General features: G+C 51.1%; 1 protein-coding gene across 14 annotated transcripts in view; it reads right to left on the bottom strand.

Moving 5' to 3' along the window:
- PLXNA2 (plexin A2) overlaps positions 1-20,701 on the bottom strand; it is a 346,250-nt gene that overhangs the window by 96,552 nt on the left and 228,997 nt on the right. The window contains exon 1 of one of the 14 annotated variants that reach the window (XM_048926050.1): positions 7,402-7,501. The exons of 9 other annotated variants lie outside the window; for them this stretch is intronic. The gene's annotated coding sequence lies outside the window, so the exon portion shown is untranslated. Of the gene's footprint in view, positions 1-63; positions 1,044-2,626; positions 2,734-6,971; positions 7,172-7,334; positions 7,502-20,701 lie in introns of those variants that run through there. 4 more of the 14 variants (XM_048926051.1, XM_048926048.1, XM_048926053.1 and 1 more) reach the window with 4 other exon arrangements.

Genomic DNA, 20,701 nt, shown 5'->3' on the forward strand with positions numbered 1-20,701 from the left:
CTACAAGCTGCAACTTCCACTGACACAATGGGGATGAGATGCCCTGTCAAAAGAACTCTGTACCTGAAGCAGTTTCCATGCAGCTCTGAGGAACACTGGTGCACTCTGCAGCAGCAATCTGTTCTGCTTCCATCCCCATTTCTAAGAGCAGAAGCAAAACCCAATTGACTCATGGAAAGATGTATAATGCTGTTAATCAAACGCACCCAAACATGGCAGAAGAACGAAGTGACACAGAAATTAATATTATATCCTCTTCAGAAACAAGATGGCTCGCACAGATAATCTGGCAAAGAGTGGTGTTTGTAATGAAAATTTGGAGAGGATGCAAAAGGAATCATTAGGGACAAACAAATGGGTCAATACTTTGCTTTTCCTCATGTTAAAATTTGCACCTGGGATGAAGGTGCGACGCCTCAGCAGTGCCTCAGGTACCAAACACCTCTGCTGACCAACCCCACAGGCCACACATTTGGGTTTCTTGGTGCAGACTGCCAAAACAGAGCCCGTATCAGGGCTGGGACTGACACACGCTCACTTCCTCCGTGTCTGCAGGGATGGGAACAGTTAAAGCCACACTGCTGGATCTGGGCTCAGCACTGAAGGACTCCAGCTGCACAGCAGCCTCGTCCACCACTTCTCCCCCCATCCCAGCACCCGGGCAAGGTTTGTTTTTCCAGACAAGTTATACAACTCCCTTGGAAGTCCTTGAAAGAGCCTCAGCTTTTGTTTTTCTCTCTCTCAGTTTGTTCTAGCACTTCCAGCTCAGCCCTACAAACCGCGGCCGCCTCCAAGTCAGAGCATTTATTTGGTGGAGCTGATGGAACAGCTTTGCCCCTGTCACACAATTTATGCCTTGAAAAGCCAAGTTATGCCAGCACTTGCTCAGCACTGCATTATGCACCAGCAACAAGCACGGGGCTCAGCCCCTCTCCTCCAGCACGCCCAAGTGCTTCCCCGTGCCCCGTGGTTGCTATGAGATCCTAGGGACTGTCTGAACCTGCTGTGACCAAACACAGCTCTGCTCTGCGGGATCCCCGCGTGCAGGGCCAGCATAGCACTGCGAGGGCTCAGCATGGCTGCAATTAACTCCTCGCTAACTGCAGACAGAACTTCAGCCCGGAGAGGGGCAGCCTGCAAACCGCTGCCCCAGCTCAGCCAAACAGACAGGACACAACAGCTCAGCCTGCGAGGAAACCTACAGCCACGCTCCTTTCCTTCCCTGCCCCACCTCTGTTAAAAATCAAAAGGAAATACACCGTTTTTTTGTTGTTTTCTTTAACTAACATTACAGGCTGTGGCATAAAGCAGCGAAGGCAGGAAACACGGCCACAAGGGCAGAGTTTCATCCTCTCCTCCTGTTGCTGTGACTTTTTGGGTGGTTGGCGAATGAATGAGCAAAGCAGACAGCCGGCATGTTTTATGGAGTTGAACTGTAACATCCCTGTTCGGCAGCCAACGGACCATTTTCCTGCTCTGACACCAATAAATCTGTGCAGCCACGGGGAACAAAGCCCTTAACATGAGCTGCCTGCACGTGAGCTCTCCGGCCACCTAGGCGAACACCAGCGTGCCGTGGTCTGTCACATCCCAGAGTGGGAAATCACCCTTTTCAATAGCACAAAGGGCAAGTTTTAATGCTGCCACTAATGCACACAGCCCCACAGTGTCACCTGCTCAGTGTCAGCCAGTTCCAGAGCTGCAGAGCCCCAGCATAGCATCCCCAGATTACGAGGATACAGGCAAGACAAAGTCTGAGAGCGCAGCAAGCAAGAAGCAAACAGAAAGAACACGAAGCCTGCTGTATTACAATGACTCTGGAGCTGACACTCGAGGCCTCAAACCTCAAAACACACTTTGTGGAAGCTTATTTCAAGATGAATAGAGCAAAGCACTGAACAACCCGTGCACACTGCCAAGTTTCTGCTCTCCCCCTGTTGAATGCCGGTTCCGCAGGACTCAGCGATGCTGACCCACAACCCCGCTCCCAACCTATCCAAGGGATTTCTGAGTGCTCTCTCATTGAGGACACACTACAGAGGAAGCTCCTGGTAAATGTTCCCAGACAGTGAATCTGTTCCCAGCTCCTGGCTGGAAGCATGAGGTGCTGCTGTGCTGACTCAGGGCTGCCACATCCCGCTGCCTTCCTGCCCAGCCCGCATGGAGCCGGGGGGGTTCCTGTTTTCCCCAGCAGCATTCAGTGCCCTGAGATGCAGCACAGGGTGCTCACAGCCCACCCTCGTGTGAGTTAAAGCTTCTGTTTTTCTAACGCTGTCTGCAGCCAGCCGGGAGCTGAAAGCAAAATATGCTGTTTCCTTTCACCTTCCCGATAGGTGCAGGGAACAGCCTCTCCATGGACTGCAACCCACTGCTTCATTGGGAGATAATGAGGAGCTAACAAATTCCCTCTCTCAATGGAGGAAACCTTGTCTGTGAACCCTAAGGGCTTCTCCATGGCTGGTGCAGACCATGGGAGCACCCACCCCTGGTCACTGCCAGGTGCCATCCCAGCTCCCGTGCCATACTGGCTCTGTGTAGTGCTTTCCAATTTGAGGTTTTGCAGCTGTCCTGTGCCCAGCACAACAACCCCACAAAGCCACTCTCCCACAGCCCCAGCCCCACTCACCTCACTCCAGGGGCTGGGAAGGGGGTTGGATGGGGGGCTGCCCTCCCTGCCAGCTTTGCCCCAGTGCTGAGCCCTCGCACAGCCGCAGCTCTGTGGCTGAGCACAGGGAAAGCAGCAGTGGGAGGTGAAAGGTCAGGGCAATATTTATTCAGACGTCACCTTTCACTTTTATGGAGTGGGGAAGTTGCGCCAGAGCAGGAAAAGGGCTGCAAGGAACAGTCCCACCTGGGAAGCTGCTGTAGCAATGAGCACTGTGGTTCTGGAGGGGAGCCCACAGCAGAGCACTGGGCCCCCAAAACGTGCTTGGGGTTGTTCAACCCTCCCTGTCATAGAAGGCTGAGACCCTCCCCATGTGCCCCATGCTTTATAATAGCCCTGGCCATCCAGGAGCCCATCACACCAACAGGGATTTTAAGGACAGGAGATCAGGCATACAATACAGGGAACTACAACAGAAATGCATGGGCTGAGTGCCTAAATGCCTCCATCAGAGCCCTGCTCCTTGGAAGCACTGCTCCTCTGCCATGCAAAGGAAAGGCACTGAGCACAGTCACACCTGGAGCTGTCAGTACAACTGCATACAGGGCCTGGTGGGCTGGGAGCAGCAGCTGCTGTGGGCACAGCACAGGGCCCAGTTTGTGGGGCTGCCCATGCTGTCACACCACCCTCTCAGATAATCTGAGCTTTTCTTTTCTAATGCGACTGATGCCTTTTATCTCCCGCTCTGAATGCAATTTTAGCCCAGGCAAAGCAGGATTAAACTTTCAGAATACGATACATTTATCAGCACCTCCCAGTACAACTTCACCCAAGCAGAACCAGAAATCTCGGCCAGAAACAGGAGATGGAATCTGTCAGACAGCAGGAGGGTCACCTCACCAAACCACATCCCTCAGTGCCACATCACCACAGCTCCAAAACACCTCCAGAGACGGCGTCTCCACCACCTCCCTGGGCGACCCACTGCAACGCATCTCCACTTTTTCTAAGAAGAAATCTACCCCAATTCCTCATTCGATGCAGAGATTCCTCCGGGAGCACCGGACCCGCAAAGCCGGCGGTGCGGCCGCCACGGCGGAGCGCAGCTGCGTCCCGACCGCGCGTCCCCGCTCTGATCCTCGCATGGAGCTTCCTCCGGAGGGTCCCCTCTAGCGGGTCGAGGCGGTACTTCGGTCCGCAGCCCCTCCGCCGTCGAGGACGAAACGGTGCGCACCCGGCAGCCGCTCCCCGCTTCCCTCCCCAAGGCTCCACGCTGTGAGATCGCACACCGGGTGCTCCCCCCGGTGATGAATGCTCACATGCAGAGGGTGGTGGGCGCACAGCCCCACAGGAACACGGCAGCACACTGCTCCCTGCCCGGCCTTCTCCTTTTGGAGTGGTGGCAGCCCCCCCTCCCCCCTCCCCAGCCAAGCTGGTTAAGAGATTAACACTCTAAAAACCCACATTTACTCTAATTAGCCATGAAATCTTTGTAACTAAGAGAAAAAAAATGTTTCCCTTGAGGGATTTCTGTCCATTCATCACTGTCTGAATTGCAGGGGACAGGGGGAAAAAAAAATAAAAGAGAAGGGGGAGAAAGGGGGGGGGAAATCCTCAGATCTAATGAATTAATGGCTGAGTGCCCCAAGAGATCCTGCACAATGTGGGCCCCAAAGGGATGTTCATGGGATGGTGATGGGCTGCCCGTGGGTTACCCCAAGTTAATAGGGAGTGGGCACACAGCACAGCCAGCCCCTCTTGGGTGCTGCACTGGGAGAAAAGAGTTGCGGGGTGAGAATCCTGCCACAACTTCGGCCCATCAATATTTCATCCCTCTGGAATAAGAACGATTATTTTCCTGCCAGCGTTTTTCTTGTGTATTTTAAATGTGTCACCGCCTTCCACTTTCTCCCCCGTATGTGTTTCTTGTAACAGGCGCATGAAATAAAGATTAGCTGAATAATCAGCAGCGCCTGGAGATGGGCAAGGGCTCAGGAGCACATTGCCACAGGTTTGGGCAGCTCACATCCCCAGAGCCCAGCAGAGACACTTCTGTCAGCTGTGACAGCCCCAGCTGCAGGCAGGGAGAGCCTCACGTATCTCTTGTTCGAGCTGCAGAAGGGCCCATTGGGATGGCTTGCTCCCTGCCAGCATCAGGCAGCGTGGAGGTGAGGGGCAGCAGCGGGGTGCTGTTATGCAGAGCAGCTCACACAGCTGCTCACAGCCTCCCTCAAACTCAGGTGCTCCAGAGGCACAAACAGCAGGAAAACATCACCAAACGGGAACAGCTCTCCTCCTGCAGCCCTCTCCCCCATAGCCCTGCATTTTCTGGGTGCCAGCTTTCGCTTTTCCCAGCTCAGCTCCTCGCACAAGCTGCCTACTGCATGAGACAGCCCGCACCCACGTTTGCCACATAGCTTTTGGGCAATTATCCCAAGACACGCTCCAACCTCCCACATTTGGCTGCAACAGGAGTTCCTGAAGTAAAGCCTCAGAGCCGTGGTTAACTGGAGAAGATATCACACATCCCATCCTTCCCCGAGACACCACAGGGTCTGCACTGCAAACTACTCCAAATGTCATTCCCATTTAGCTGCTTTGCAAGCCAATTTGTCACATACTAATGCAATTTGCTGCAGAGAGTTAAAGAGCACAGGGCAGCAGCAGTCACCTCTCTCCCAGGCTTCCCCATCCAGCCCGGGTCTGTTTTCCCTCCTGCATCTCACCAAAGTTAAGAGAGGCAGAGGAAACCTCAGGGTTAACGCGAAGAGCGAGACAGAGTGATAGGAGCACCAGGAAAAGCTGTTTTTATCACAGTGGTGGGTTGTGTGCAGATCTGATGTAGCATCTGTTACCTGCTCCTACTGCAGAAACTTGTTACAAGCCAGTCCCACAATTAATTACATCAAATAACGCTATCAAGACAATGAAAAGTAAATGGTGTTACTTTATCTTCTTGCAGTGGGGATGGTTTAGAGGAGCCGAGGATGGCAGGTTCTCTCTTCGAGCCATTTCCCAACAGGTATATGTGAGCATTACTCATCGCCTGCACCAAGTTTCCCAATTTAAAGCTGTTTTATCTGTTTCCCTGAACTGCCCCAATATCACATTTACGCTTTGAGGATCCTCAAAGCGACAACAAATGGCAAAAGGACAGCAATAAAGCAAAAAAATCACTTTTTTAAAGGATCTAACACCTCGGTGTTAAAGGGAAAAGAAGAAGAAAAAAAAAAAAAGCCAAACATCTGTTCTGGGGATGGCACAGATTTCTTCTGAGGGATCCATCTCTGCTCTAAGTAGGTCATCTGATTTAACTTCCAGAGGCATCGTTATCAGTGAAGCCACCCAGCCAAGGGCAGCCCAGCGCAGCTCCCTGCAGCCAACTGGGATCTGTTGGATGGCACCAAACCACCACAGCAGCACTGAGTGCTCAGCACACGGCGAGGAAACCCTGCCAGCATCACTCAGTGCATCGAGACACTCCGTGAACTTCATTCCCTCACCTCCCAGCCTGTCCCTTGAACTGCAGGTCACAGATGGACAGGGCTGAGGTTTATTTTTCCCCTCCGCCACTTACTATTCACCTCACTTTATATTAACCTATTGACTTTCTGATACCCCTCAGAACACAGATTAATTGAGTATCATTCACTTCACCTCCAGGAATGAGAAGCATCGGCTTGAATGGAAATAAAGCCACAAGGCCCAGGCAGGGGTGACGGGGGGGCCAGGGGCACAGCGATGTGGGGGGCTGTGGGCATCACTCAGGCTGAGATTTCCCAAAAGGAGCAGCAGTGCATCCCCTGCCATCCCCCAGTGCCTCTCAATGAAGGTATTGCAGGGATTTAGGGAAGTTTTAGAAGGGTCTGGTTATTATTATTTTTTTTTCCTCTGAGATTCGGGGGATCCTTTGAGGAGCCCATCCACGCCGACGGGAACTTTCACGGACAGCAGTTGGTTCCGATGCACCGAGCGCTCCAACCCACAACCGAGCGGTAACAAATGACAACAAAATTCCAGAAGAACCATCCGTCTCTACGGCGCTTATACACAAACCCAACAGAACGGGAAGGGAAGAAGGGAAGGTGACCAGGAATCAGGCAGCTCGAGGGATTTCTCCATCCCTTCCTCAGCCGCCGATGGAAGCACCCCGCGACGCCGCTCGCAGCGCATCGCCAGCCGCCGGCAGCTCCCGGAGGGCCGCCGAGCTCCGCCCGCCTCGGTGCCACCCGCGCTGCGCGGCCGCGGGGCCGGGAAAAGGGCTGCGGTCACCCGGGGCCGAACCCCAGCCCCAAGCCGGTGATGCTCCGTGGAGCCCCGCACCCCGGGGACAGCCGCACCTCCGCCAGCGCAACCCCTCACTCACCGCACCGCTCCGTCGCCGCCGCCGCCCGCCTCCTCCTCGGGTCTCCCCGGCTCACGGCGGGGTAATCCACGCAGCCCCCGCCAGCCTGAAAACCCGCAGCCGAACGCCCGCCGCTCCTCCGCCTCCCGCAGCTCAGCTTCGCGGCTCAGCTCTGCCCGACAGCGGCGGCGGGGGGGCGGGGGGGCCGGCTGCCCTCCGCCCTCCTCCCCGGCATCCGCCCGCTGCCGAGCCCCGCGCTCCCTCCGCCGCCGCCGAGCACCGCGCTACGTTCCGTTCCGATCCGATCTGTTCCGTTCCGCTCCGCTCCCCCCTCCGCCCGCCGCCGCCGCCCCCCCCGCGCCGCCCCCGTTCCCCGCTCTTAACCCTTCGTCCGCCTCTGCGCTGCGCTGCGCGGCACCGGGAAGGAAAACGAGCGGCCCCGTGGGTGCACCTGAGCCTGCGAGGTGCTCGGGGAGCTGTGCTGCGCCGACGTTAAGCCCTAAGGGTTGCCCGCCCCTCGGGAGGATGCGGCTCCCCGAGCATCAGCACGCCCGAGTGGGAGAGGTGGAATTAAGGGCTGCCTCCCCTGCTCCACGTTTCCTGGGTCTCAGCCTCCCATCGGCTCCGGGAGGGGGGGAGCGGAGGCTCCTGGTCTCTGTTCCCAAGCCTGAACTCGGGACGCGCTCTGCACCCAGGGTCGGCAGGGTGAAGGACGCTGAGCTCCGTTCCTCACTTTCCCCATCTGCAGAATGGACTCACGCTGGCAACTCAGTTTTCCCTCGAGGCCGCATCAGTTCCAGCAGTCTCTGCTGTATGTGCTGTGCTGAGTCCCTGAAGCCACTGCCATCACCTCTCTGTGCTGCCAGAGGTGGGCAGAGCCCAAGCACAGCTGAGCCCAGCTGGCAGCAGGAATCCTATGGGCACCACAGCTCAGGTGGGATCCCTCCCTGTGCCCCAATGTTGTGCTGCACAGCCACCGACCACCTGGGAACTGCATGGAACCCAGAGGTAGCAGCTCGCCCTGGGGCCAGGCAGGTCCCCCATGTTCACCCCCCGGTGCTCGGGACGATGCTGCAATGCAGTGCATGTTAGGAAGCCAGTCTGGCTCCAAGCAAGTTGCAACATTTACCATCCTACAACAAAGATTTTCCTTTCCAACAGCGCCTGTGGAACTCTCATTGGAACATGGAACACCACCCTGCGTGGCACAGACAAGAGCTCAGCCCCGTCTCTTGGAAGAGGGTCCCCGTGACATCGCTGAGGCTCTGGAGCAGAGCATTCTGACACCCTGGAGAGATGCTAAGTTGAAGCTGTTTAGCTCAGGAGAGGGAGCAGGAGACACTCAGTGGATGGCAGCACTGGTTCCTTAGCAAGCTTTTCTCTTTCACTGTTCTCTCCCTAATACATTCACTATGCCATGCATTCACAACACATGGCACTCAATCCTATTCCAAATACCACCCCTGGTTAAGTGCACATCCCACCAATGCAGTCCCTCCTGTTGCAGAGAGCTGCACAAGGAGGTCAGTGCCCCTCAACAACCACTCCTCTCCTCCTTGCAGGACTGTCTGCGTCCTGTCTTCCTTTTATTATTTATTGATAGTCAATTATTTTCATGTTTTGGAGAGTCAGTCCTAAGCTAATGACAGGCTGGGGAGCAGCCCTGGACTTGCAGAGCAGCTCACATATAGGGTGTGAGCAAAGGGGAGCATGTGAGGAGCCAACAAAGCAGCAAAGCAGGTGGAGATCCACCTGATTCTGCTCAGGTGACAGAAGTGCTGCTTGCTTAACGACTGCTCTGTGTCAGCAAGCATTTTTGCTTGAAACAACAGCTGCAAAACTTTTCTGTTGAAGGCCGGATTCACATTTTTCTGCAAAGTGCCACTGGGGCCAAGTACTGGAATCGAAGTCTGAATCCATAGCAGAGAGAAAGACCTGCCTCTGTCACACGGAGGCGAGCGCTGCAGGATGGGATCTGTGCCCCAATGACAAAGCAGCCTGAGATTCGGTGAAGGATCAGCCTCTGCCTCTCACCTGCGTATTCACCATCGCTTTCTGCCCCCCCCCCCCCCTTCGATAAACTCCTTTGCTTCAGAGCACAGGGGTCATGAATCTGTCTGAGCTGTGAGCAGCCATCCTCCCAACCCTCAGCTTCCCGTGTGCTTTCTCTCTGGTGCTCCTCTGTGTGCCTGCAGATGCAGCAGGACCTGACGTCGGTATTCACCGTGTATCAGCCATTCCAAGGGCAATACAACAAGTTCTGCCTTTCCCTCATTTCCAAAGCAGGAAAATCTCTCTTTTATGTTCCCTCTGTGTCCCTTTAGGACACTGAGTACAACCCGAGCTGCTCAAGAGCAGCCGCTGCTGCTGTGTGCGGCGAAGAGCTCCATCTGTAGGCTCCAGCTACAGGTACAGGGATCAGCATCATCTTTAGGGCCCAGCTATAGGAGCAGGGATGAGCACCATCTGTAGGCTCCAGCTATGGGTGCAGGGATGAGCAGCATCTATAGGTCCCAGCTATAGGCAGAGAGGCGAGCACCATCTATAGGTCCCAGCTATAGGAGCAGGAATGAGAACCATCTATAGGTTCCAGCTACAAGCACAGAGATGAACACCACTGACAAGCTCCAGCTACAGGCACAAGGATCAGCATCATCTTTAGGGCCCAGCTACAGGTGCAGGGATGAGCACCATCTGTAGGTCCCAGCTATAGGTGCAGGGACGAGCAGCATCTATAGGTCCCAGCTATAGGCAGAGAGGTGAGCAGCATCTATAGATCCCAGCTACAAGCACAGGGATGAGCACCATCTGTAAGTCCCAGCTATAGGAGCAGGAATGAGCACCATGTGTAGGTCCTAGCTATGGGGGGGGGAGCATAAGCACCACCTACAGGTCCCAGCTACAAGCACAGAGATGAACACCATCAATAGGCTCCAGCTGTAAGTGCAGGGGTGAGCATCATTTATAGGTCCCAGCTACAGGTGCATGGATGAACACCAGCTAAAGGCTCCAGCTACAGGAGCAAGAATGAGCATCATCTACAGGCTCCAGCCACAGGCACAGGGATGAGCACCACCTATAGGTCCCATCTATAGGCACAAGGATGAGCTCAACCTCTCAACCTATGGGTCCCAGCCATAGGTGCAGGGCTCTGCTCGCCGCCAGTTGATGCACAGCTGCCAGCTGCCAGCTCCTCATTACTCGTGCCATAGCTATCAATGCAATTTTCAGCAGAGCTAATAATTATTCAGCACTAATCACTACAATAGAAGAATCATAGGCAGTTATTTAGAAATGATTGTTTCCACTCAGTTATTACCTATGACAGCGAAGGGAAATCTCAAATAGTCAAACCTGCATGCATATGGGAAGCAGAGTGAAAGATCAATGGGAATTTAACCAGCACTTTATGCTATTCTTCCTTTTAGAAAAAACTTGTTAAATAATTTTTTCCTCTACTGTTCATAATCTCTTGGTGCGAAATGGAAAGGATTTTTCTCTTCCTGTCCTTAGGAAAAGGAAATCCTCTCCTCACCCTTCCTCAGATTTCCTCATAAACGTGAGCTGCAGTTATTGCAGTTCTTGCCTCCCAATCCCCTGGTTTGAACTGAGATGAAATTAACTCCGAAAGGTTTTCTCTTTCTCAAACAAACCCTGTTTTCATTAAGTCCAGAGGCAGCAGAACAGAAAGTCCCAGCATCTGAGTTACAGAGTGTCTTGTTACTGTCAAAAACACAATCGCTGACAACATCTGTGCTGAGGTTGTGTCAGAAACTCAAGGTGCAGACAATGTGCCATTTTTAGTTGGCTTCCCACAGCCAAGAATTGCTTCAGGTGAAAAAGAAATAGTAAAATTAAGCTGATCATAGAGTGGAGAGCACAAAATAACCCTGCAAGAACACGGCTTTGCTCCTTGAAAAACAGAAGTGCTCGTTCTGCCCATCGCCAGGAGGCAGCTCTGTGGGATGACCACTCGAGGTCTGCATCCCATGTGGAGCAGCTCCCACCCAACGTGCTGCCAGCAGTCCCTGCACCCCAAAATGCACCAAACTCCTCCTAAAAGGCTGCCAGCTCTCTGTGACGCTCCTTGGGAAGCAGAAAAATTCTGATCTGTGCTCAGCTCGCTCGCATCCATTGGCTACAGCAGGCACAGCAAGACAGAGTTGATTTTGCTGTCATTGGTTTGTCTACATTATTAATTATTTACTAATAACAGTTGCAAACAAGCCCGCTGTGCTCGGGGCAGCCATTGAAGATTTCCAGCCTATGTTTGTTCTGCTAACAGCAGAGGCTGCAGGGAAAAGACTGCACAGTGCTGAGCCCCCTACACGCACAACGTTGCTCCCTGTGGCTGCTCAGCATCCCCAGTGCAGGGGGTTTTCCTCATCCTGAGCACCCATGGCTGTGAGATTAGCAGAAATCCTCCAAAATAGCACTGTGAAACAAATGGCCAATTTCAGTGATGGGTGTCCTAAGTTGTATGGGAATGGGTTGGGTTGGGCTGTAGGGCTGGGTTGTTGGGCTGATTGTTGGGTTGGGTTGTTGGGCTGAGTTGTTGGGTTGGACTGTAGGGCTGGGTTCTTGGGTTGGGTTGTAGAGTTGAGTTGTAGAGCTGGGTTGTAGGGCTGAGTTGTTGGGTTGGGTTGTAGGTCTGCATTGTAGGGCTGGGCTGTAAGGCTGGATTGTTGGGCTGAGTTGTTGGGTTGGGCTGTAGGGCTGGGTTCTTGAGTTGTAGGGCTGGGTTGTTGGGTTGGGTTGTAGGTCTGCATTGTAGGGCTGGGCTGTTGGGTTGAGTTGTAGGGCTGGGTTGTTGGGTTGAGTTGTAGGGCTGGGTTGTTGGGTTGGGTTGTAGGGCTGCATTGTAGGTCTAGGTTGTTGGGTTGAGTTGTAGGGCTGGGCTGTTGGGTTGGGTTGCAGGTCTGCATTGTAGGGCTGGGCTGTTGGGTTGGGTTGTTGGGTTGAGTTGTAGGGCTGGGTTGTTGGGTTGGGTTGTAGGGCTGCATTGTAAGTCTAGGTTGTTGGGTTGAGTTGTAGGGCTGGGTTGTTGGGTTGGGCCAGTAGGCGCTGAGTTGTTGGACTGGGCTGTTGGTCCAGGTTGTTGGGTTGGATGCTCTCCAAAATCTCCAGTCTAAAGAGCCCCATCCCAGTGTCCTGCTGAAGTTTGCAGGGTTCCCCATTCCCCAGTGCTGGGTTATGCATGTTGAAGGTGGGCACAGTGATTAACGAGCTGCTTCAGCAATAAATCTGTCCTGTGCACTCGCTGTAGCTTGTTCATTGGAAATCTTTAGTTACTTCATCATAAAGAAATGAGTATTTCAGGCTTCCTGTCCTAATGAACATAAAATATGAAGCATATTGTCAAACATGCTGTAGCTCTGCCTTTTACTCTACAACGTTCTTTTTAATTTTTCCTGTAGGCAGTGTTTATTACTAACAACAGAAAACTAAATTATTTAAAACCCTAATTTCATCTGATTTTTTTCCCTCCCGTCTGAGCAGATTGAGATTTCTTCACTGTGTGTCACTGTGTAATGGGTGGGAGGGGGGATGGAGCTGGAAGCCCTTTGATTTGTGGCTCCGTGATTGTTAATCTTCTGCTGTGAGTTCTGCAAAGCATTTTGTAAGTGATGGAGGAACGCAGAGCCCGACGTCTGCTTATCGTTTCACGCTCTTTTCAGTACTTTTTTAGGAGGTCTTTTTTTCAGGAAAGGGAGGGAGGGAGTTGCTCATAGTCAACAGCAGACAGAATTTGAAAGAAACTCCCCTCTCCTCACAGCATTCAGGCCAAGTCAGAGAAAAGCAGAGCAGGTACAGCCTCATCTGAAATGTTTTTGTTACCAGTCTTGACGCGTTCACTAAGAACACAGACTCCCAAAGGGGGAAAAAAGACAGGGAAATAGAGGAAAAAGGACTCCAACTGCACCAGCCTTTAATTCCCCTTGATGTTTTGCAGGATACCTCCCACCTCATCAGCTTCTCCAAAACCTCCTTTCCTCCCCACAGAGCCCACAGCTTTGTGCACCCAGAGTGATGCTTGGCCCCACGCTACAGCTCTGCTCCCCATCCTCAACCCCAGCCCCCAATGCATCACAGCCTCCCCCAGGGCATCACAGAGAGGGGCTTCTTTTGTGTATGCACAGTTATTGAAGAGGGCTGGGGTTCAATTGATGCATTGGGTCACATCTGTAAGTGTATCCAGGGATGGATGGATAGAGAAGGACCTGCTCTGATTCCCTTCTGTGCCTCAGTGCCCAACAAGGGGCCCAGAAATACCAGGGGATTGATGCTGCTGCAGAGGGCAGGGGCTGCTGCTCAGTCCCTTTAAACATTTCATTCCAACACAGCACCAATTAGATATTCCCCATCTGAAGACACCACGGATTAAAGCAACAGAGATGCTGAAAAAAATAACCATCTCTTTGGAGACCTGTCCACAGACCGATCTTTTTCTCTCAAAAGATCAAGGAAAAGAGATGAAATTGGGGAAAGAAAAAAAAGAAAAGGCCTCTTAGAAGTCAACTTCAGGCCCAACGTGAATAATTTCTCCCTTCATGGTCCGTGCTCCCTTCCATGCATTTTTCATGGCCAAGCCCTGGGAAGACACCCTGCCATACACCCACCCTGTGACCACCACCAGGATCATCCCCATGTCCTCTGCAACCCCTGAACCTGCACTCTGCATCCGTGCAAGCAGGGCAGCTCGCTACCTCACTGAGATGGGAAGGGTCTGGATCAGGAAGAAGAGGCTGAGTGCATTACTTCTCCCAGCTCCAATCTCTCACGGCTGTGCCAAGACCCCCTTCCAGCTCCTCTCTCTTTATTTGGATAAGTGGAAGGTTTAAATGAGAAAGTTTTCCTTGGCAAATGCGTGCTGGCAGCGGAATGGGAGCAGTTAAACATACCCAGCCCAGACAAAGGGAAAGGCTGCTTCTCATTACCAAGGCAGTTTTATTCTGTTCTGTGATTTCTGATGTTGCCCATGCAGATTTAACCCAGAGAGAGCGAGCAGAAAGGGAAAACCACACGGGCACGAGGGGGCAATGCCATTTCTCTGTGCTGTGGGGTCACCCACTGAGCACCCAACCCAGCGCTGAGCCCAAAAGCAGCTCCAGCTCCGCTCTGTAACCAAACATCTCACTTCCAGCACATTTTTACCCTTTCTCTTTCGTGGCCTTGGACCCAGGTGTGCGAGATGCTGGGCGCTCATAGAGTATTTATGGCGTTTGCCATGAACAAGAGAGAATTTACTTTCTGCTAAAGAGACTGCAGGAAAATTACCCCGACATCGTGCAGTGAGTGCTTCATAGAAGGATCCCAGTTGGGGCTGCGCGTTGTATTGATAGGCCCCAGGCTGTATTTCATTACAGGGTATTTCTAAGGTATTTCTTAGTGGAAAACAGACAGCAAACAGTATTTCTTAGTGGAAAAGAGGAAAGGCTGCACCTCTGCCCCTTGCAAACAGCGCAGAGATGCAATTCGTTAACAAATCTGAACAAAAATACAGAGCTGGAAAAACTGAGCGTGCTCAACCCTGGAGAGCAAAACAAATAGGAACCGTTTGTTACCTAATAAAGGGACTGGGGAAGAAAGTCTTTGACGATAAGGGAGGACGATTTGCTCTCATGGGCCACTGAGCATCCAAATACATACAAGCTGTTCGCAGCAGACTGATTGCAGTTAGGCCATAATGCCATTGTACATGCTGAAAAGAAAAAAAGAAGAAAAAAAAGAAGGGAAAACACACACAGAAGTACTTCAGAAACAGATCATGGTCTATTCATTACCAGATTATTTTAGTGAAATCTATTTTCCCCCTGCTCTTCACTGCCGTGTTTTCTTTTATCTTAATTTTCCCTCTGTTTAAAGTTGAATTCCTTGATCTGCAACATCTTTAGCTTTAATTTTTATTTTTTTCCCCCCCTTTCCCCTTCTTACCAGTGAAATGAATTCAAATCATTTGCATTTACTGCAGAGAACACACAGCCTCATCTGTAGCCCTCAGTCTGACTGAATTGCTTTTCTGCTTCACGAGGCACATGGTGAGGCTGGAGCACATCCCCACCACTCCGTGCAGCCAGAGATAATCTGGTTGGCACTTCTGTGCTCCTGTCATATTTATCACATTGATCATATACAAAACAGATAAGCAAAATCATGTTATTGGAAGCAGAGATCCGATGAATCTATGAACCAAATCCATCACTTGGCACAGAAGTAGAAGGAGCCACTTGCTCTCAACCATTTCTCAAGTCAATTTTCCTTACAAATAGCTCTCATCAGCCTAAGAACCCAGGAGAAAATGCGTCCTTCTGTCAGACATCCTTTGAAACCAGATGTGCTTTGTGTGTTTTTTATACATATATATATGCACCTAGTGGTTGACAACCCTGCCCAGAATAGGGAGGCTGGAACCTGATCACCTTTAAGATCCCTTCCAACCTAAGCTGTTCTGTGATTCTACATATGGATGCTATGACAAACCCAACCTCTTTAGAAGCATTCACTTCCATTTCTTTAATAATATTCTTCTCAAAACTTTTTATTTTATTTTTTTTTTTTATTTTTGAGCTTATCTTAAAGAGACCCAAAATTGTCAGAGGGAATCGTGACAATGAAAACAGAGCTGGCTTAAACAAATGGGTAAAAGCTCAGGATAGAAGTACACAGAAAGCACACGTTGCCTCATGCTACCATTCACTGCTAACCAGGAACCATTCTCTCCCCAAAAAGCAAATGGATAACTGCCAAAGCCAGGGGGTGGAAGCTGGAGACCAGAAATCAGACAATGTGACAACAGACCTCAGCGTGGAACCATTAAAGCACAGAACCTGTTCTGCATGGCTCTCAGCACTTTCCAGCTCCATCACCTCTTCCTTGGAAGCAGACAGGAGGAGAAACGCCAGGAGAGGCTCAGACCTTCATGCCCCAGGAGCAATGGGCCACCAGCACAACCACGGCTCCCCAGCACAAAGTGTGCCCTGGTGCACAAGCACAGATGCTGCCATTGCCCAGCCCTGGTCGCAGAGGTGTGCTGGACACCCAACGCCTGGTGCCACCTGCAGGCAGCGCCCGCTTCGCTCCCAGCTCTCATCACAGTCGTGCTGGCAGCAGATGCTGCTGCAGTCAGACGGAAACAACGCAAGGAACCTCCGCATGGCGTCTGGTCAAAGAGAGGGGGGGGGAAATAAAAAGAATTCCTGCTAGAGGCTGGCGGGGACGCAGGGTGAGATGTAAGTGCAGATCACACAGCATTGGGTCAGGCTCTCGGTGCTGTGGGGTCACACAGACATGGTCCCACTGAGCTCTGGGCGCAGTCCCAGGGGCTCCAAGGGCACTGCAGCAACCGAGATGGGAAGTGACAGCGGGAGAGAGATCTGAGCACCTTGGCAATAATCTCATCACATATTCTGCACTTGTGATCTAATGCCACAGCATTCAGATATGCTATAAATCCCAAGCTGACAATTCAGAAGCAGCGTTCACAAAACCTCAAGTGGCACTATCTTGGCCTTAATCCTTCCTTATCTGTCCCTGCAACTGGCAGCACCAGCCAGCAAAGCACACCACAGCATCAGCAGCATCAAACCCTCTCCCCAGTGTCCTGAACCGACGACTCCCGAGTTGACTCACTGATCCTTACAGGTCCCTTCCAACTTGGGATATTCTCTGACCTCAGATCTCCTTTCAGACCCACGTGAACGGTTGTGGAACAAGCTGGCATAATTGGTGAAAGGCTCGTTTATTGATTTCAGCATCAGAGGCACACAATGGATGTAATTAAACAACACACAGCCCGTGCACTCGTTGTCTGCCCTTGGGTTAATCCCAGCCACGAATGAGTTGCAGACAGACCGACTGCTCCGGCAGTTGTGGCTGCAGCCTAATGCAGTACAAATAAATTAATCACACTCACCTCCCCTGCTAAAAACCAATCAGGCACTTTTCAGAGTGAAACTGCAATAAACCCGCATTGAAAAAAAGGGAAAAATACAGCTGGGACCAGCACATAGGCTTTTTAACAGCTGTTTGTAAATATGCCTAATAATTCATCCTGTCAACATGCTCACTTTTCCATTACAAGGAAATATTCATAGATGGTATTCCCAGAGCTGAAGGATCTGTGTCCTTAATGAAATACAGATAGTTTACTTTACAAAGTCTAATTGCCTGAAGAATGGGTGTCAGGTTTCTTTATTCTACTTGTGGTACTGAAACCTTTCCAGCTCACGTGTACGACAAGCAAAGAACTTAATGGAGCTTTCACAGCAGTGGCTTAACAGCTAAGCCACCTTTAAGCAATAATCCCAGCAAATATAGGAGAAGATGTGGGCATTTAGATGTTAAGTAATATGAAATTCACTCCTACTAATTGACTAACAGGGGAATCCTATCGGGAATGCCTACAGCATTGAAATCAACTCATTGATTACATTTCTTAGGTACCAATGCCTGCAGCAGGATTGAGCAAACCCCTCACCCCATGCACAGCCCGCATGCTGCAGAGCCCACTGCTGCTCCAGCACGGTGCTCAGGCTGTGTGGATTCCCCAGGATGGGAATGGTGTAAGAAACGTGCACACACAGCTAACAATCTGCTCTGAACCCCAACCACATGAAGGCATTTAAATCAGAGCCTGAAGTACAGCACCGAGCCGCGGCGGTGCGATTTTCAGACACATTCATAAACGTTATTAAAGCTAAACAAACTCATTTAAGCACGATCTCTTTCCTTCTGTATGCTAACATAGGAAATGGAAAGCAGCTAGGAAGCACAGTAAGCTCAGGGAAGCAGGCAGTGGTTGGGTGCAGTGCTCCAACCCCATCCACCATCACCCAGAGCTGCCTGAGTGTGTAGGCATGCCACAGCAGCTTTACATCTCCTCGCTTGCTCTTGGTCGAGAAAATTAAGCTAAAGGCTTCCTACTGCCTCAGTGAGAGGCGTGCAATGGGGGCGTGGGTGCAGCAGAGCCCCATTGAGATGAACCATGACACATTGCCTCCACGAGAGATGTAATCAGAGCAGTGCCTGGGCACCAGCAGCACAGTGCTGTGAGAGCAGAGTTCTGCCTGGCTCTCCTCCTGGCGACGCCAGCAAAGCAGAAGCTGATTGCATGTCAGGCAGGCAGGGTTTGAACAAGATCTCAGACAATAAAAGGGCAGAGCGAGGACCCTGCAGGAGGAAGGCCGATGTGGTTTTATTCCCAGATGTTAAACAGAGGCATTTTCCATTGCTTCAGATGTTAAGGTCAGAGGAGGAAAGATAACCGAATCCCCTTGTAAACCTCGCCAGGTGGGTGACCCTCGTGCACCCCTCTCTGAAGGGCACGGATCATTTTCCTGAGCCCTGGTTGAAGCTCACAGCAGCAGTGAGGCTCCACTGCTGTGAGCTCCATTTGTCTCACAGGGTGAGGTGCTGGGGCCACAACGTGCCAGGGGTGATGGCTGCATGGTTGGGGGGTTTTAGTAAGAAAAGCAACCTATTTTCCCACCCAGCTGCTCTTAGTCTTCTGTCCCATTTCTCTACGCTGCAGTGAAACAAATCTGCAGAAATGAAGCCCGTCTCACGATTTACAGCAGAGTATGGAAAACAAAACCAAACCAAAGCATTCTGCAGCCTGGGCTCCCAGACCATCACACAGCCACTGAAATAAGCACATGCTAATGCTTGAATGCATGAGAGCATTCGACACAGCAGATTCCTGAGCCAAGCAGCATCTGCTCACGTAACCTTGCAAGCACTGTAGGACCCTCTATGTCCTACATGGGGGCACCCACAGCACCAACACCCCCAGGTTGGGCACCAGGGACCCAGGAGCTCCCATCTGCTGCTGGAGCACACAGCTACCATTGGGTTAAATGGGGAAACGGGCACAGCTCTGGTGCTCAGGCTCATCCTGAAGCAAAAGACAAAGGGCTGCAACAGTAAAGACTAATCAGTTTTGCCTTCATTAAGTGGCAACAAAAGCTTTGTTAGGTTTACACAGCAAATTAGTAAATCCCTTTAAGTATTTGAGCACTATTGTCGATCTGTTCCCAAATTTCATTCTCTGCTGTTGGCAAACGGCTGCAATTTCCAGAGGAACCTTTTCATCCATTTTTCATACAGCTCACTTTCTTCAAAGGCAGCGGTGCTGGCTGTGAGAAGAGAAGCTAATATTTCACTTTCATTCTGTTGCATTTCAACACCGGGGTTTGGCACCTGGCAGAACGCTGCTCCCATTTGCCACAGAGGGTTTCAGGAGTCGATGTGTAACTGTAGGGATTGCCACATGTCCTGAGCAGAGAGACAAGAACCCGTGTGCCCAATTCCATCACTGCCTCCTTCATTGCGTCTGACTTTGGATGGACCAAAAGCAACTCTTCCATTCTCACCCTCAGCTTGCTCTCCTGTAAAACTCTAATTAATAAACGCCAGTACACCAGCTTGAGATCCTCAGATGGAAGGCAGTAAAGATCTGGAAGTCGCCAATAATTTATAACTAGTTTGAGATATCACTTCTTTCACTTTGTAGCTGCCTATCTGTTCACCAATCCATCTCCATGCAATTGTACATTGTGAGCAGTCACCAAAATATCCCAGAGGCTGTTATGTTTCAGGCCTTTCCCATTTTTCTTTGTGGATGCTCTGAGTTCAGGTGATGGCCAGGCAGGGAGCAATGCCCACATCCTGTAGCTCAGATCCACAGCAGCGATGGACGCGAGCAGGAACCGCAGCACCTGGGAGCTGATGTCATAGAAAAGCTCAGCAATAAAAAAGCAGTCCTGGGATTATTATTATTTCTTTTTTTTTTTTTTCCTTGCCAATTTGGAAAGCAAGCATCCCAGCCAATTCCTAGGGAGAGGGGAAATCAGAAGCGCACCCAGCAGGGACGTGACAGCGCTAATCGGAACACGAGTCACTCACCCATCTGCTGCCAGTGGCCCTTCCTGCCTGACCCTATCTCATCTTCAGGATTTGAAGCAACTTCAGACCACGTAGCATAGATGTATGCCTAATCTCATTACACCGATAATTCTCAGCTCCTGATCTGCGGGAGTTCTGCAGATAAGCACCCAAAGCTTTGATAGAAGTGCCCATCATCTTGAAGGAGCCGCATTTGGAAGGCGTCCTCCCAGCAGCAGCTCTTAACCCGTGCAACGGGGCTCTCTCTCTTCACATGTCACATTTTAAAGACCTTTGAACTGAAACAACTGTAGATATTAATAACGTGAAAGCCTCTGGATTATATAAATAGATATTTTTCCCACTTTAACCTTGTGGTCCTAGGAGTGGGCAGCTTCCACATGCCTTTGGCTATCCTCAACAAGTGTCTGTGCATGTATGTCTACCTCTCACACAAGCCATACAAATCCCAAGTTACATAGACAAGCAAGGACAAACAAAAGCAGCCAATCAACCCAAATAAACAATTAAAAACTGATGTTATTACACCACATTAAAATGTACATCTCAGAAGTGAAGGAGAAACTGCCTTGCATTAGTTTCTCTGCATCCCATCCTGTTCCTAGCAGGGTTTTAATAATATACATAGTTATTCAAATAGCTTGCTGACCACATTCATCAATCCTAAAACACAGACTCACGCCAGAGGAATTTATAACCCTTTTAACGTGGTCTGACACAGGAATGCACTCAGGTTGCCCTGGACAAAAGTGGGGCACAGACTTTGGTGGGCACTCCAGGCTCCCCATGGTGGGGGCTCAGCCTGGTGATGCCCATTCAGCCCCCATCAGGTCCATGAGTTTATTAAT

The sequence above is a fragment of the Lagopus muta genome, chromosome 24 (assembly GCF_023343835.1).
Source record: "Lagopus muta isolate bLagMut1 chromosome 24, bLagMut1 primary, whole genome shotgun sequence".
Classification (NCBI taxonomy): Eukaryota; Metazoa; Chordata; class Aves; order Galliformes; family Phasianidae; genus Lagopus; species Lagopus muta.